Here is a 16,065-nt window from a genome sequence, read left to right as displayed (position 1 = left end):
GGAGTAATGAAATAATTACGGTACTTAACGGCCGCTATATTTTACAATAACCGAAATACTAACACCGGGCTGCCGTAATATTATGATGTACAACTATAAGACGGTTCTTGTTAATATAATACGAATTGGGTTATACTCGTTTATTAATACATAAAATATTAAATAATGTCCACTGAGAATTAAATTGCATGTGTATCAAAATATCATGTACAAGGATGTATTCTCGATAAGTATTTATTTTTTAAATTGTTATAGTTATTATAAATACTTTAGAGTAATACATATTTTATATCACCAATTTTATTTTTATGAAAATAAAAAAAGAACTCATCTATTTTTATTTATCAGTCGTATTGCGAATTTTTTACTGTTTTGTTCGGTAAGGTATACTGTTTTGCTGGTGAAAGAATTTTTTTCATGCCAACTGAAAATTAGTTTTTTGGTAAAGAAACAAAAAAATATTCTAGGTATTCAAGCCCATATCTTATGAAAAAAACTTTTCCCAGTGACTCACTGGTCTCTTCAACATCGAAGAAAAATAGGTCACCTAAAATTTTTAATTTTTACCAGAAAATTTTAATAAAAAAAAACTTGTAATTTTTTTAAATTAAAGTAAATTTAACTATTTTTTTTTTTTTTTTTTTTTTTTTTTAAATTAGAATAAGTGTACCTATAGAAAGTAAATATTTAGTGTCTCAGAAAACTACATTCTATACAAAATTATCACTCCCTTAAAATCGAACTGTTTTAAGTGCCGTCTGTACAAAATCATGTGAAGAACTATATAGTTACGTGATATTTAGGTCAATCATACGCAATTATGTTTGAGTATGCATCAACACAAATAATATGTGTTGTATGTACTTTAGTTTAACACTCTACCGCATATACTAACAATAATTAAGCATTCCAATGATATAATTACATTCAATACACCAAATCAATATGAATTGATAATTACCCGCGTATGAATTACTGAGAGTGAGAGTAAAACGATGTATATATCCATAAAATATGTATCGATGATACAAGAGAGAGGGAGAGAGAGAAACAACAAAATTTTGTAATATATGGAGAATAAATAGATATGGCTTCCGGATCAGCACACGAGCTCACGATATGGCATGTCGACAAAATTAACACCCATTGGGAGCTCGGAATCTCAAACTCTCTAGAGAGACATTTGAATCTTTGGCTTTCCGACGGTACTTTACGCGCACGAGATAAAGCTCGCGAGTACGAGGAGTAATAGCTCGGTAGAACCTATATCTATATGTATATGACAATACATAGGTATGTATGTATGTACCAACTATACAACTCAAATACACATATAGACATACATTTAAATACATTTGAAAGAGCAAAGAGCGTGGTGCTGAAAGGCGGTCGCATAAACATCGCCTATCCGGATTTCGATTTAACTATTTGCCGCGTGTTAACCCAATCCTCAAAATGTACTTTGTACTGTCTTTATTCTCCCAAATAAAGCTTACGCTAATTACACTACAATATTCCTCACTATCATATATTATTATAAATATAATAAATATCTGAAATTTTTAACTAAAGCGATTTAAAACTTTCTCGTTCACACACCACTCATAGTCCGATATTAGATGAGCTTACATTACCAAAAAAAATCGAAAATAAAGGTAAAGATAAAAAGCAAATTGAAGTTAGTAAGCGCCAAGTATAATTAATCGAATAAATGGAGTATACTGCCGATTACCACTGAGAAAACTGTGTTGTGCAATTGCAACCGTGCAGGTGAGAAGGAGTTGATATACATACCTAGAATATGGATGTACATACACGGGTATGAGTATATAAATGGAGGAACCGGAACTGCGATGAAGGAGAGGTAGGAAGCCATTACTTATACTGTACAGTACCAGTTATAATATGCGAAGTGGCGAAGTGCAAAATTGACTCTAGTGTGTAGAGAACGGCTGACCGACCAGCCGGTGCATTAAAGTAATAACCCTCTACTACTAGGGAATACCTTCTCTTTCTCTCGCTGACAGCTTCTGCTGCTGGTACTCGTTCCTGAAATTGGTACTGCACGGTGGTAGTGCATAGATATGCCACAGTAATACAGAGCATTTATACATCTATATACATGTATATAGAGCACCAGTATGTAACTACTGTGTCTGCAGGTCTACCGTTCTTGTGCAAGCTCACGCGCCAAAACTTCCAACTTTAATAATAGCCGAATTTGCTAGCCAAGATACTGTTTGAACTTCGCGTTTAACTATCACTGATAAATCTTGCTACGGCTTTATAATATACAATAATATATCTATTGACAATTTTAATGTATAAATATTTAGTGAGCTCGGTACTATGGATGTATTCCCTGCAGAAATAAGAAGCTTGTTTTCACAAGTAATAGGAAGATATCGATTTTAATCGTGATCAGTGGTAGTCGCAGTGAAAAACCCCACAACTCCATCTATGTATATATCGAGGTATCTATTTGACCGGTCTGACTCTGGTCACGGAGGGTTGGGCCGCGATGATCAGAAGCTATACATCGAATAAAGCTTAGACTTTTTAATAGCTAAATAATATATAGATATAAAGGAAATTGATGTTTGCTAAAGTATATACGTATTTCTTTTTCCTTCGTCAATAACTGAAACTTGGATAGTTCACGAGAAATCACACACGATCGATCATTTTTTATGAGAAATATACGCTTCTAGATATATATGTATATATATGAGCTCAGTGATAAATCCCACCGCGGATATTCGACAGTTTCAGTTTTTTTTCTCAAGACCCTCATTTACAAGATAGCCTTATATAGCTCCCGTTGTACCTCAAGAGTAATCGCCGTGATAAAGAAAAAAAATTACAGAATGAAAATTTTTTTTACAACAAAAAAAATCCCAAAATATATGAAATAATATATTTCTTAATATTTTATTCATATATATCAAAATATACAACTGTCAAAAATAGTTTGTTTAGAAATTTTGACATCATTATATTGATGTAGTAAAATAGAAAAGTGAATTTGTCACCCATATTATTTTAATTTCTACGTCTTGAATTATAGTTATGAAGCAAGTTTGATGAATGGTTTAACTACCTTATAAGGAAAAGTAATTTGTTTTGATTAAAGTGAGATATTCTGGGGCGAAATACGTCAACTCAACTTGTCATTTACTGGCGTACTTTAAATTCCTGTTATCGCTGGGAACTGAGCTTATATCATTGAACATCGTGCTCTCTATTCGCTACGATTAACATGTAGATTAAGTAGTCAATGAAAACTTCTACCAAAGTCTCGAGAACCCAGTTCAATCTCCATGGGTCTGGCGAATTGTTGGTTGTCCGGCAGAAGCCTGTGCAAACCTGCAGCCTCAAGCTTGACTAGTTGACGTCAAGTTCAAACTAAAGACGCATCACAGTAATACACCTAAAACCCGACGATGGAGATTCACGAATTTACCGAGTGAATTTTGGTTCTTGATAGACTACCGAGGTCATAATGCCGATAGCATCGAATGCTTCAGTGCTATTTGTGCTCTATAGGATGTAAACAATTTTATTACTCCGAGCCACTTCTAAATGAAAAATTTATCCATTTTTTTTTTAGTTTACAAAGTATCGATGAAGTAAATAACTGAGATTGAACTTTTGTTTACGATAGATAATTGAATTTATTTCTGAAGGAAAAATAATAAAAGTAATATAAGTTTGTAAACATAAATTTTTATCATCAAATATTTTTCTATTTCGCTGCTCATGCGAGATGCGAAAATCGCCCAAGAATATGACAGTGGCTCGGTGCCAGAAACCTCAAGTTTAAAGTGAGTTGGTGTCATTTAAACAAGACCAAGAGGATAAAACAAATAAAACAATAATGCTATGTAATTGAAAACTACCGCCCGAAAAACACTCTTTAAACAATGTAATTGTGTCGAAACCGTTAATTAAAAAAACGTCTGGTGACACAAAAGAATAAAAATTGAACTAGTTTTCAATGAAAAAGCTCTAAGGCTTTTAATAAAAATGACGTTATGCTCCGGGTAAGCGATTAACGACTGGAAAATTTTCTTATATTACGATCGAGGATAAACTTTAAATTGAGCATTGTTTTATTCAATTAATTTTTTTTAAGCACTAATTAGTTTTTATAGTGCGTCTGCGACTTAATTGAATCGTTTTTTTTTTTTTAATAGAATCGTGGATCCTACAGAAAGAATATTAAAACATTTTTTAATAGAACTAATAAATTATAAATGAAAATGAAAAATTTGATTGGTAATTGAAAAAACGGTCGTAAAAGATAAAAGCTTAAATCAGAAATTTCATTAACTTGATATTTCTTACTTCTTTAAGTACAGAAAATTGTTTTAATAGTAATGCAAGTATCAGTTCGCTTCTGCTGAAAATTAAAATATAATTTTTTAACGTCTGTAACTAATAAATTATTTTTTAAAGGATTTTTAAATAAATAATTACGCATTGATTTCGAATGGTCATAAATACCTTATCAATTTAACGAATTAATGATTATATAAAATCTCAGAGCGTAGTATCAAAATAACATTACTTCAAGTATCAATTATTGGCTTTATAAAAAATTTATTTCATGTTCAGTATTAATTTGACAAAAATCCGATAAGTAACTTTTATTGTTCCGATTATTTATTACCTAGATGCAATATTAAGAAACATTGGATTTATTAAATATCATTCTATAAGATCCTACAAATCATAAAACGGCTAGTTATTTTACCGAAAATTAATTCCTACATAATTCAACTATTTTTAATTAAATATAATTAATTAGATAAAATTTTCAAAAAAAGATCTTGAGTTTCCATCTAATCTATGACATTAATGTAAACAGGTATTCTCACTATCAATATATAGTGGCTTCGACTAAACAGAGCGATTGTATACTCCAGGGAATTTACCACTCAGGTATTAGACCATTACAATCGATAAACGTGTAATTATCTAATCGGATATTACACCAAGCTATTGAGCGTATATTAATAGCCAATACGTCACTAAACATGTGTGAGGAAATGTGTGTGTCGGTATAATCCGGTGTTGATATAGAAGATCCCAACAGAGGCGTAGGCGACACGAGCTCGGGTAATATAACAACACAAGCTATTATTGCTTTCGTTTTCACTAAAAATGAATTAGCAAGATCCTTCTGAAGAATAAGAAAATCTATTAGGCACTAAATGATAGTAATACCTATATATATGAATGGAGATTATATAGTTATAAAGATTCATAAGGGAGGATGTAGTAAATGGAAGAAAAGGGTAAAGAGTCGAGAGGTGAAAAGGCCACGTGTTACTTATACCCAAGAAGTATTATAGGTTATATAATCTCAAGAACGGCTCGAAGAGTAGTTTTCCTTTTCCTCCGACTTTCCTCAAGACGCTAATGTTCGTTCAGTAACGAGGGTGAGTGGGCTGACGGGCTTGCTGACTCTCGGAGTATCATCTTACACACTTAAACGTCATTTTCTTATTCTCTATCTCTTCCTGTCTTATTACAGCCCTCTTTCACTCATACTCCTTACGAAAGAACCCTCTTTTAGTCCCTCTCGTACATATAGCTTTCCACCCCATCCTGAGTTAACCGGCAGCAGCTCAGTCGAACCAGCGCACCGAGCACTGAGCATTGAGCACTGAGCACTGAGAGTTTTCTCTCCTTTTAACATCCTCACTTTCAGTAGTCCAATCCCATACTATTATATACCAGCCAGCATCATCACCCAACTACTGTGAGCCCCGTAAGTGCTCTCGGCGCTTATCGAACCACAAACTCGTCGGCGGAAACGGAAAAAGAACGGGAGATTGAGCGTCAGAACAAATCCTACTGAATAATTGAGACGGGAAAACGTGCCGATTTGAGAAAACGTTTATCTAGCAATCGATGTCTGCTGATAGGTGAGATTTACCACACACACAGACTTACAAACAAAAACTTTATAAAAATCTTCATTATTGGTCTTCTGAGAAAGAAAATAAAATAAATAAATGAAAATTTATTTAAGTGCTAGCAAAAAATCTCTATCGAATTTAAAATTGAAATATTTTTGGGATTAGATGAAAAAAATACGAAAAAGTCTTTAAAACATTTACCAGTAAATATACAAGTAAAAGAAATTTAATTCTGTTAAAAAAAGTACTAAGTATTTAAGGGTACTTTTTTAAAATCCGACATGAATTTTATTTAATCAATTCAGTCTATTTAAATCTCCATTTTTTAAATATTTTTCTTCGCATATCTGTGTTTCTAGCAATCTTTCTCTATTTATTACTTGACAAAAGAATAACAACTTAAATCAAATAATTTCACACTGATAATAGTATATTACACTATTGCCCCCGACATTTGCGGCACGAGGCATCAAATAAAAAAAAAACCTAATGTAGATAATTAACAAATATTTCTTAGTAAAAGAATTTTTCTGATTGATTCAAGATTTTTTTCCTTTTTCCGAGTCGAGTTAATTTTTTCATCAGTGCAGTAAATTATAAGTAGAAGTATTGTAATATATAAGGGAGCATATGCCTAATGCCTCGCATCCCATAAGGTTGACAAGTTAAGAATGTATATTTGTTTAGTGATGTACCCGACGTTAACCACGAGTCATAAAAAGACTTAAGTAAACGAAGATGAAGGAGTTGCTATGTAGCGACTAGTCACCAGAATATAGTATATCAACCACAGCCGGGATTTTCTTGGACTACATATACCAGGATCTTTACTATCCGGTAGTAGACGCTATGAACAAACGTTCCTGAGGCTTATCCCACCCACGTATATGCATCATTCTCAACATTTTCAACGGAGGATGTGTGCCTGATGCTTCTTAACCTTTCATACCATATTTACTCCCTTACTTGGCTGGTCTAGCTGAGTCATTATTCCATTCCCCTGGCACATAAACCCATCGTCCATTTTGTATTATACGTATATAAATTTTTTTAAAATATCGATAGAACGTGGCTGCTCAAGGAAAAAATACCACCAAAAGTATATATAATACTACAAATGGTATTTTATCAAACGTGCGCGTCTCTTGCTCAATACCGTCAGTTGTGAATAATGTCCGCAGCTCGATAGTCAATACAAACTTCGTATGCATCAGTATCAATATCATATATGAATTTAACTCACGGATTAAATCCATAAATTATGATCTACCTATAAAAACTTTTTAAACAAGTTTTCATTAAATTTTTAATAGATAATAAAGGTGAAGGTAAAAGTAAAGAGAAAAGGGTAAATAAAAAATAACAGATTGATTGTCTAATGAAGCAAAGTTATCGGTCAAAGATAATTGATCTTCGTAACGGTTCATCGAGCGTTGTCGGGTTGAAAAATTAAAGTAAAAAAAAATTGACGCAATAAAAAGAATGGAGACGTGATAGATTGCATTAAAGTTACAGAGCAACTTCTCTTCTCTATCACCCAGCTATGTTGCTAAACTCAACTACTTCAACCCTCTTCTCTGTACGAGTTTAACCTCTATGCTAGTCTTGCGTACCAACGTATACATATATGATAGCACTCGTCTATCTATGACGAACAACAGACTCGGCGAACCGAGTAACTCCTGTGACTCTGAAACACGCGTCAATTCTCATCTCTTGTCTCTTTTGTGTAGAAGAAAAAAGGTATAAATTAATTAAACTTTGGTTAATCTATTACGAGTATTGACAAGTACAATAAAAATACGGTTGAGTTGTCACTGAACCTTTGTTACAATTTTTTTATACAGCTCTACTCAGTTCAAAATCAACCAACATCCCTTTATTTACACTTTCAAATATTTGATCAATTTCACAAACACTTTTATTTTGTCATGTATAATAAATCGATTTTATTTGATTTAGCGAATCAATTCATATTTTTTTTTTAACAGGATCATTTTTATTTTTCGATTACTATTTAGAAGAATTTTTTTTATCGTAAAAAAAAAATATAAATAAAAAATAAAATAAAAATATAAAGTACAATTTTAATTTAAATAGTAATGAAGTTGCACGTGCAGATTTACGTGGTGATGTGAGCATGTCTGTGAGTGGATGAGGGTTTTCTGCGCTGCACAAACACAAGCCCAGCTAATAAGCTTTATTTGTGTGCACCCCTCACTCCAACCCAGCGAGGAAAACGCGGTACTTTATTTACAACGAACGACGCTACACAGGAAGTAATGTTAATATTAGACCCAGTATTACGGCATTATTAATAACAATATACAAGAATATACAGTGGATAGTTTTACGTAATTGATATTACTAAAACTGAAAAAGCTTTACAAAGAATTGTGTAAGTGGGAATAATAACAGCTTGTTAATAATTCGCGGTCTCTTTAAACTTTTTTTCTTTTCGACTCTTCATTATCACTTGAATGAAATTATTCTCAAGTGAGAGTCTACTGGTAATTACCGTTTGTATATTAAATGTTTTCGCGGGAAGGTGTTACGAAAAAATTAATCGCTCAAGAGAAAAAAGACTCGTTTTTTTGGTCTGTTGAATAATTATTATTACTGAAGGATTTGTGTCAGAAAATCTATCACGTTTGTTCTATAAGTATTTGATCGCTATAAAAATACTAAAAGGAAGACATTATTTGTCGACAAGTTTTAGCATAATATCGCAAACAAATAGCAATGTAACGAGATGCAAACAGAACTCTCGTCGTAAGTCAACGACGCTTTCAATGGGGTCAAAAGTTACGTAACTGAGAAACTGAGATACCGTTGGTACTCGGCCAAAAACACGTCTCTATCTACCCACTTGTGCTCCGGCTTGCAATACGTATGCCCTCGACTAGCGTTAAAGGTATATATGTACAGAACATTTTATATTATGTATTACTTGAAACTGGTAATCTGTATACGATACAGGTATTAAAAACAAATTTACTGTAAAACGTATAATCAAATATTATTCATTCTTTTTTCTAAAAACTTTGACTCAATCTCAAGAAACTGTTGATAAAAAGTAAGAATAATGATATTATTTTTAATAAAAATCTCAAACATTATACATTTTCAATTTAAACTTTATAACAAAATTTCTAGGTATAGTGTGACACAGTACATTAAGTCGATGCACAAAGTGCGACAAATTTAAATATACCTAATTTAAATACCAAAACACAAGAAGCTTTTGTTTTACCCGTCAGGATAGTAGAAAGAGGTACTTTAAATAAAAACTAAATAAAAATAAAACAAGTGTTGAATTAAAGCACAGACATGTTTTTAATTCTCGGATATTTTTTTCATTTTTTTATTTAAAAGAATTTATCAAGCTGCCTGCTATGAGGAACGTGATGAAAAGTTTTATATTTATCGCTTCACAGGAAAAGTTTACCGTGTGAAGCATTCAATTTTTTTGAAAAAAAAAAAAAGTATGATTTTTGGTAATTGGAAAGAAAAGTACTTTTTATTACTCCAAATTCTATCATTAAAATTTTCAAGTAGTCGAATAATAACTGAAGGATTTTCGTAGTTTTTAATAAACTTACGAATATAATTCATGTGATCTAAATTTGCATCACAAAAGATTGTAATACGTTACATCACTGAAAAGCTTCATCAAGCTTTAATTAAAAGGACAAGCCCTCGTTAAATTAATAACAGTATACGAGTTTTTAATTTTTTTTTGTCGAAAATTTTGAATGTGTTATTTGCAATTAATTTCAAATAGTTTTCGAAAAAGAAATTTTTATCAGCAAACAGGCATTTCTATTAATAGAATTCATTCAGCTCATCAACGCCCCAAGATGGACGTCATGAATAAACGTATTTCCGTTATTTAACGTCACTTTACTCGGAGTTGTTGGATATAATAGTGTAGTAGAAGTAGCTTGAGCTTTTCGTGACCATAAATTCAGTAACAAAAGGGGTTGCGAAATGGTTTACTTATGGCTCTGAGATTTAAATGTTCACACTTTTATTTTTATTGGTTTTATTATTAACTTTAGTTTTACAATCGCCATAAGTCACGTGTTACATTGTGATAAGCTGGATTTTATGCGATGCAACTTAAAGGGATAACATTAACAGTTTAAATAAACAAACAAAAATAATGTTTTTTTCACGAATCGCCGAATAAAAGCAAAGATTTTTTTATGTGGCTGTATAAATTTGTTTGATAATCTATATTAGCTTTTTCCTATAAATTTTATACACTTTTCACGTTCGACATACTTCCGAGTAGCTAATTGGATATTCACTCAGTGACGTAATAATAATTTATGGCTACATTCATCGCATCATAATTAAGCTAATTATGTTCAAAGATAAAATTTTAAATATACATTATTCACGGGTGGATTATTAGTGACGCATCGAACGAGTAAATAATTTCCACGGATTATTTTCGGATGAGAAAAAAAGTTGTAAAATATCTAATAGATAATAATAACAGTGTGTAATCAGGAAAATATGAAAAGTTAAAAGGAATAAAATAATAAAACGGAATAGTGATATAAAAAGAAAATTGTGTATAGCAGAAATGCTCAAAGATGCAATCAATGCCCAACCTTCGGATAATAAAACACGACAATATACTAAAACAACAAAAAAGAAATAACGCAATGAAGTCGAGCACGAACAAAAAATTTTTAGCTTAATTATATTTAATAAAATTTTATTATCAATCAATATTTTTTTTTTTTTTTATTACTTCAATTTCAATTTAAATTTGATTTATGACTGCTCAAATAATTGAAATTTTCATCTACACGACAAAATCGACGGTAAAAATAATAGCCATTATTTGAATTTTTAGTAAAATTTTTACATGTGAATTGTATTGTGTTAAAAAACAATGAGAAAAGTACGAATTACTGAGGGTACTTTTTTTTTTTATTAAGAGCGATTGATAGTTATTTTTCAAACGTGTTTTGCTCATATATAAGATAAAAATTCGAAGATAATTAAATTATTTCTTAAAGAGCGAAGCGCTTTTTTAGATAATTTTCATTTATTTATGCGTAAAATGCGTTTTAAAATTCTATTAGTTGTACAAGTATGACAGAGATACTTCCGTTTGATCAATAGGGGGCGAGAGAGAAAAAATTGTAAACCCTTCTTGACAGAAAAAAAAAAAAATATATATATATATATATATATATATATATATATATATATATATATATATATATATATATATAGCCAAACACTACACATAGCCAACATAGCCAAATACTGAGGCTATGCATAAAGCCGCTTGTGGTGCCATCTTGTAGTGTAAAATAAATTTTCACAACTCAATTACCATTGAAGTAAGATAAATTAACAACAGTGGTCATATTACAAAACTGTAAAATTTTTTGTAAAGAATATAAATGTTTTATAAATTTTTTACACTCACCAAGCAGCAATGATTTATTTTCATTTTAGCAAGGACAATCACTGACACATACACTGATACACACGCGATAGATTAAAAAAACCTTTTTGAGAAAAAACACTCGGTTTAAAAACAAAACACTTCTAGACTTTTTTTCACTCAACTCATTGAAATAAATAAAAAAAAAAAAAAGAAAAAGTAGTCTACACGATACGTTAATCAGCTCATTAATTATAATGTTCATATACACGTTATTAATAATTTTTGATTTAAATAAATATTATTTGTAACAAGATTGTCATTTTGCATTAGGAATTTACATCGACGCCATCTTTATATTCGAAAACTGCTTGTCATTGTTGAGACTCGATAATAATATTAATGAAAAGACTATTTTATGCTATAAAACGATTCATTCATTCATTCATTTATTCAAATTATTGTTACCCGATGCTTAAACTTATTAATAATCGTGTTTATGAACGCTATTAATTATTTATAACATGAATTTTCCAATCATTAGTACGGACGAAAGACGCGCAACCGCTTCCGTGATGAGAGCTGTAACGGACTGAGGCGTATACACAAGCGAGATGGCGGATACTGATATTTCAGCGCGCAATTCAAAACTTACAACTAACGCTCAAAATTTTCGGGTCTGGCGCATATTCCCAGTGGTTATTTTTTATAAAGTAATTTTAGGTTGGTATTCCAGTCTCTTAAGATAAAACAGATACTAATATTTAAATATTTTAATAAAGGCTTGAGTAATAGTACCGGGTGAATTTCAAACTGAAATTTGTATTGCTTTTTTCAAAGCTCTCTCTCGAACTTAAAAAATTTATCCTGAGGAATTTGCGCGGCGCATATTCCCAGTAAATAATTTTTTTATTTTAAAGCTCACCTTCAAGCTTGAAAAATTTTTCTTGGGGAATTTGCGCAGCGCATATTCCCAGAAAATGATTTTTCTTTTTAAAGCTCACCTTGAGACAAAAAATTTTTCTTGGGGAACTTGCGCGGCGCATATTCCCAGTAAAAAATTATTTTATTTTTAGGCTTATTTTTTAATCTTTAAAAAAATTTCTTGAGGAATTTGTGCGGCGCATATTCCCAGGGTACAATTTAAATTAATAACATTTGCTGAATAATTTGAACAAATTTAAAATAAAGTTTTATTTTTTTAATAAAATATACTTCCTTTATTTTTATAGTATAAAATCGATAACTATTTTTCGATTAAAATTTAAAATGAAATTATCAAAGTTATGAAAATTATACTAAGGTTATTAGTGAAAATTTATGGGAGAATATCCAAATTTTATTCAATAAGAGACAACCATTTGGATCAGCTCAACTGTTTTGCACAATATTTTATTAATTATATTGAATAATAAATATAATAAAATTACTTAAGATAAGTCATAATTAAATCTTTTAAGATAAAATGAAAGATAAAAACATGTATTTTCCAAATCGTAGATGTCATATTATTCCTTTTCCACTTCACGCGTAATCTGGATTTGAACAAGATGGTCGAACAGCACTTTTCCGGCATTTTCCATTACTGTAATAAAAACATTATTAATATTTGTTTATTTATGTGTTGGTTACAAAATTTATGTATTAAACAAAAGAATAGAATCTATTTCTAAATTTGTGTGTAATTACCGATTTTCAAATTTTGCCTAACAATAGGGATTAATTCTTGATGCATTTGGGGTGTTAAGTACTGAACACCATCTAGGTGCAACTGATTAATTGGCCCTCGACTAATATGGGCCCAAATCCATAGCGTCGTTTTCCCAGGAGGCCACGTAAAAGTTGCATTTGTACCTAAAATATTAGAAATCAATAATAAAAAGTATGAAAAAAGCTAAAAGGTGTCAAAAATTTCACATACTCAATTTAACAATATTTTTCCTTAAGTGCACTTTGTTTTGGAGTATAGAACACTGTTCAAAGAACGCTTTAATTGTAATCGTACCCGTCTGTAAGTTATTCCAAAGAATGTTCAGATTGGAACCTAAAGTAGCTGGTCGATTACTAATTACTTGTGAATCGGATTGTCTGACATAGGCTTTTTCTTTGCTCAAAGAAAGGCTAATTATTTGATGATGTGCTTTGACAACAGATGAAACAAGAACTTCTGAAAATTATAACAATAATTTTATTATTTGAAAGAAGAAAATATTAATGGATTAATATTGTAGGAAATAAAGCTATTACTTTATAATATTGCAAAAAAATGATAAATAGTTTAGGCTTACGATAATTGAAAGCAAAACTTTTCAAAATGAATTAAATAAGACAGAATATTATTTACAAACAAAAAATAATGTATAACATTATATACATACTTGTAAACTGCATCGCTGTCGGCTTTTTAATTTGATAGAGGAATCTATTTATATCACGATTGATTGCTTCAGACGGATTGTTAGTTCGGAGCTTAGGTTTACCAAAGACTGACAAATTATCAGGCCCAATGTTGCATAACCACTCCGAATATACATACCCAAAAAAATCATTTAAAATGCAAGCGACTTCAGGTGAAGCCTTATTAATGATGTGAATGAACAATGCATTAATTTCTTTAGCTGGAGCTAGTGGTAATGCCATTATTTGTTTCTTAATGATGTCCGCTTCATAATTAGATTTTAATGACTTCAAAAGACCTTTCTTTTGCCAATTACGTTGAATTGCCTGATTAATTATTCATAAAAATTATGATGAATAAATGTAATATTTATATGAACTATTTGACACTACACTGATAAAAATTTAACTTGGCTAAACAAAAAGCAAGAATCTTGAACCTAGAACATCATTTTGAAGAAGATATATTTCTTGAGTCAAGAAGAAAAAAACTTAATCTAAGAAAATTTTCTTGACTCAAGAATTTTTCTTTTTGACTTAAGAACTTTTTCTCTTGACTCAAGAAATTCATTTTCTTCAAAATGGTGTTCTTAGCTCAAGATTGTTGTTCTTAAGTCAAGTTAAATTTTCAATCAGTATACAACTTTACATATTGGTATACAAATAAAAATAGAAATAGTTTGGAATTTAAAAAATCATGCAGAGTTAATATCTCAAAATAATTTCGAAAATTGAGATGAAAACTCACTTGGGTATAGTGAAAAAAGCAACCAATCAAATCTGCAGCTGGGAAGATAGCTTACACCTCGTTTCGAATTGCAGTTTCCCAATCTGATACAATCGCTTGTGGGTGCCATCCTGGACAAATTTTATCTTTGAAATATTGTAGACAAACTTTGTAAGTTGTTTGCTCCTTATTGGGCAGTACAAAGTAAACAACCGGGACAGTCTAAAAATAAATAATAAAATTAGTAAAGGAAAACAAATAAAGGAAACATTCATGCAATTAAAAAATTAAAACTAACAATAATTATAATTCATTTTTAAATATCAAGCTTAAAAGTTTGTTATCATTTTTATTTTGCTTTTCTTTTGGAAAAAAATTTTTATAATAACAAAAAATATATTTGAAAAAATATAAGAAGAAATGATATATTTAAAGCTATTGTTTTTACCTTATTTTTATAATTACCGGAAATAATCAAAAGCTGATAGGGCTTAAAATTATTTCCTTTGGGAAAATTCGGTTTTAATCGAAAAGTTCCATCGATATGGATCGGTGATGTTTTGTCGATTGCATTGGCAACTCCAGCACTCCAGAAGACAAGACATTTTTTAATCCCATCACCGATCCATGAGCTTTCAATCTGACAATTTAAAGGTGGCACCGACTTATCTCTTTGTGTCAGATAGGATAATAGTTTTTTTCCATCCGTTGTCCCAAGGAAATCTCCATATTCCTGGAATGTTTTTGGATTTTTTGGAATGTTCTTTCGAAGATTTCGTCCAAATTGACTCCGAATTTTCGCATATGGAGTTTTTACTGTTGCCAGGAAATGACTGAAGTATAAATTAGTGCATTGATAAAATCATGAACTTGATTAAAGAAAAAAATTAAGAAAATAAGAAAATTTTGTCTCCAGGATAGTCAAATATGTCATATGATGAAACCGGTTTTTTTTAGTGAAATTGTAGTGTAATTGCAAATGTCTTGACTTGAATTTGTACCTCTCTAAGATTTCATATAATTCCCACCGATAGTTAATTTATTATGATAAGTAATGCTGCATTTGAAAATTCTAGCTACATAATTAAGAAATAACCTTGTATTTTATGAACTATTGACACTTTTAGAAATATAAGCTCTTCCCGATGTTACACTCATCGAGACCTTTCATTTGAGTACCCACATCAATTTTTGATATAAATATTATATATATGTATATATGATAAATATATCAACAATGCATGTGGGAACTTAAATGAAAACTTTTAATAAGTGTAACAACCGGATGAGCTTATATCTTTAAGAATGTCAATAGTTAAGAAAGTACAGTCCAATTTAACAAATTTATTATTTAATTAAGCAAAATTTTTTCTATTCATAGTTAACAAGTTTCGGCAGTTACGTAGTGACTACAAGGTTGCTTGTCTAAACATGAAAAAAAAAAACTTACTCAGGAATCAATGCTTGATACGCCACATTTAATTGGCCTCCAACAGGTAAACTCTTCGCCGATTCTTTCATGGCAACTTTCAATTTATGAACCTCGACTATCTCTTCAAATTTGGGATGGTTATGTTTGTTTTTCTTGGGATTTTTGCTAA

This window comes from Cotesia typhae, unplaced genomic scaffold, assembly GCF_013202065.1.
Source record: "Cotesia typhae breed Kobodo isofemale line unplaced genomic scaffold, CoteBio_Ctyphae contig_5, whole genome shotgun sequence".
NCBI lineage: Eukaryota > Metazoa > Arthropoda > Insecta > Hymenoptera > Braconidae > Cotesia > Cotesia typhae.
The sequence above is the reverse complement of the archived record's forward strand: the minus strand, read 5'-3'. Positions refer to the sequence as shown.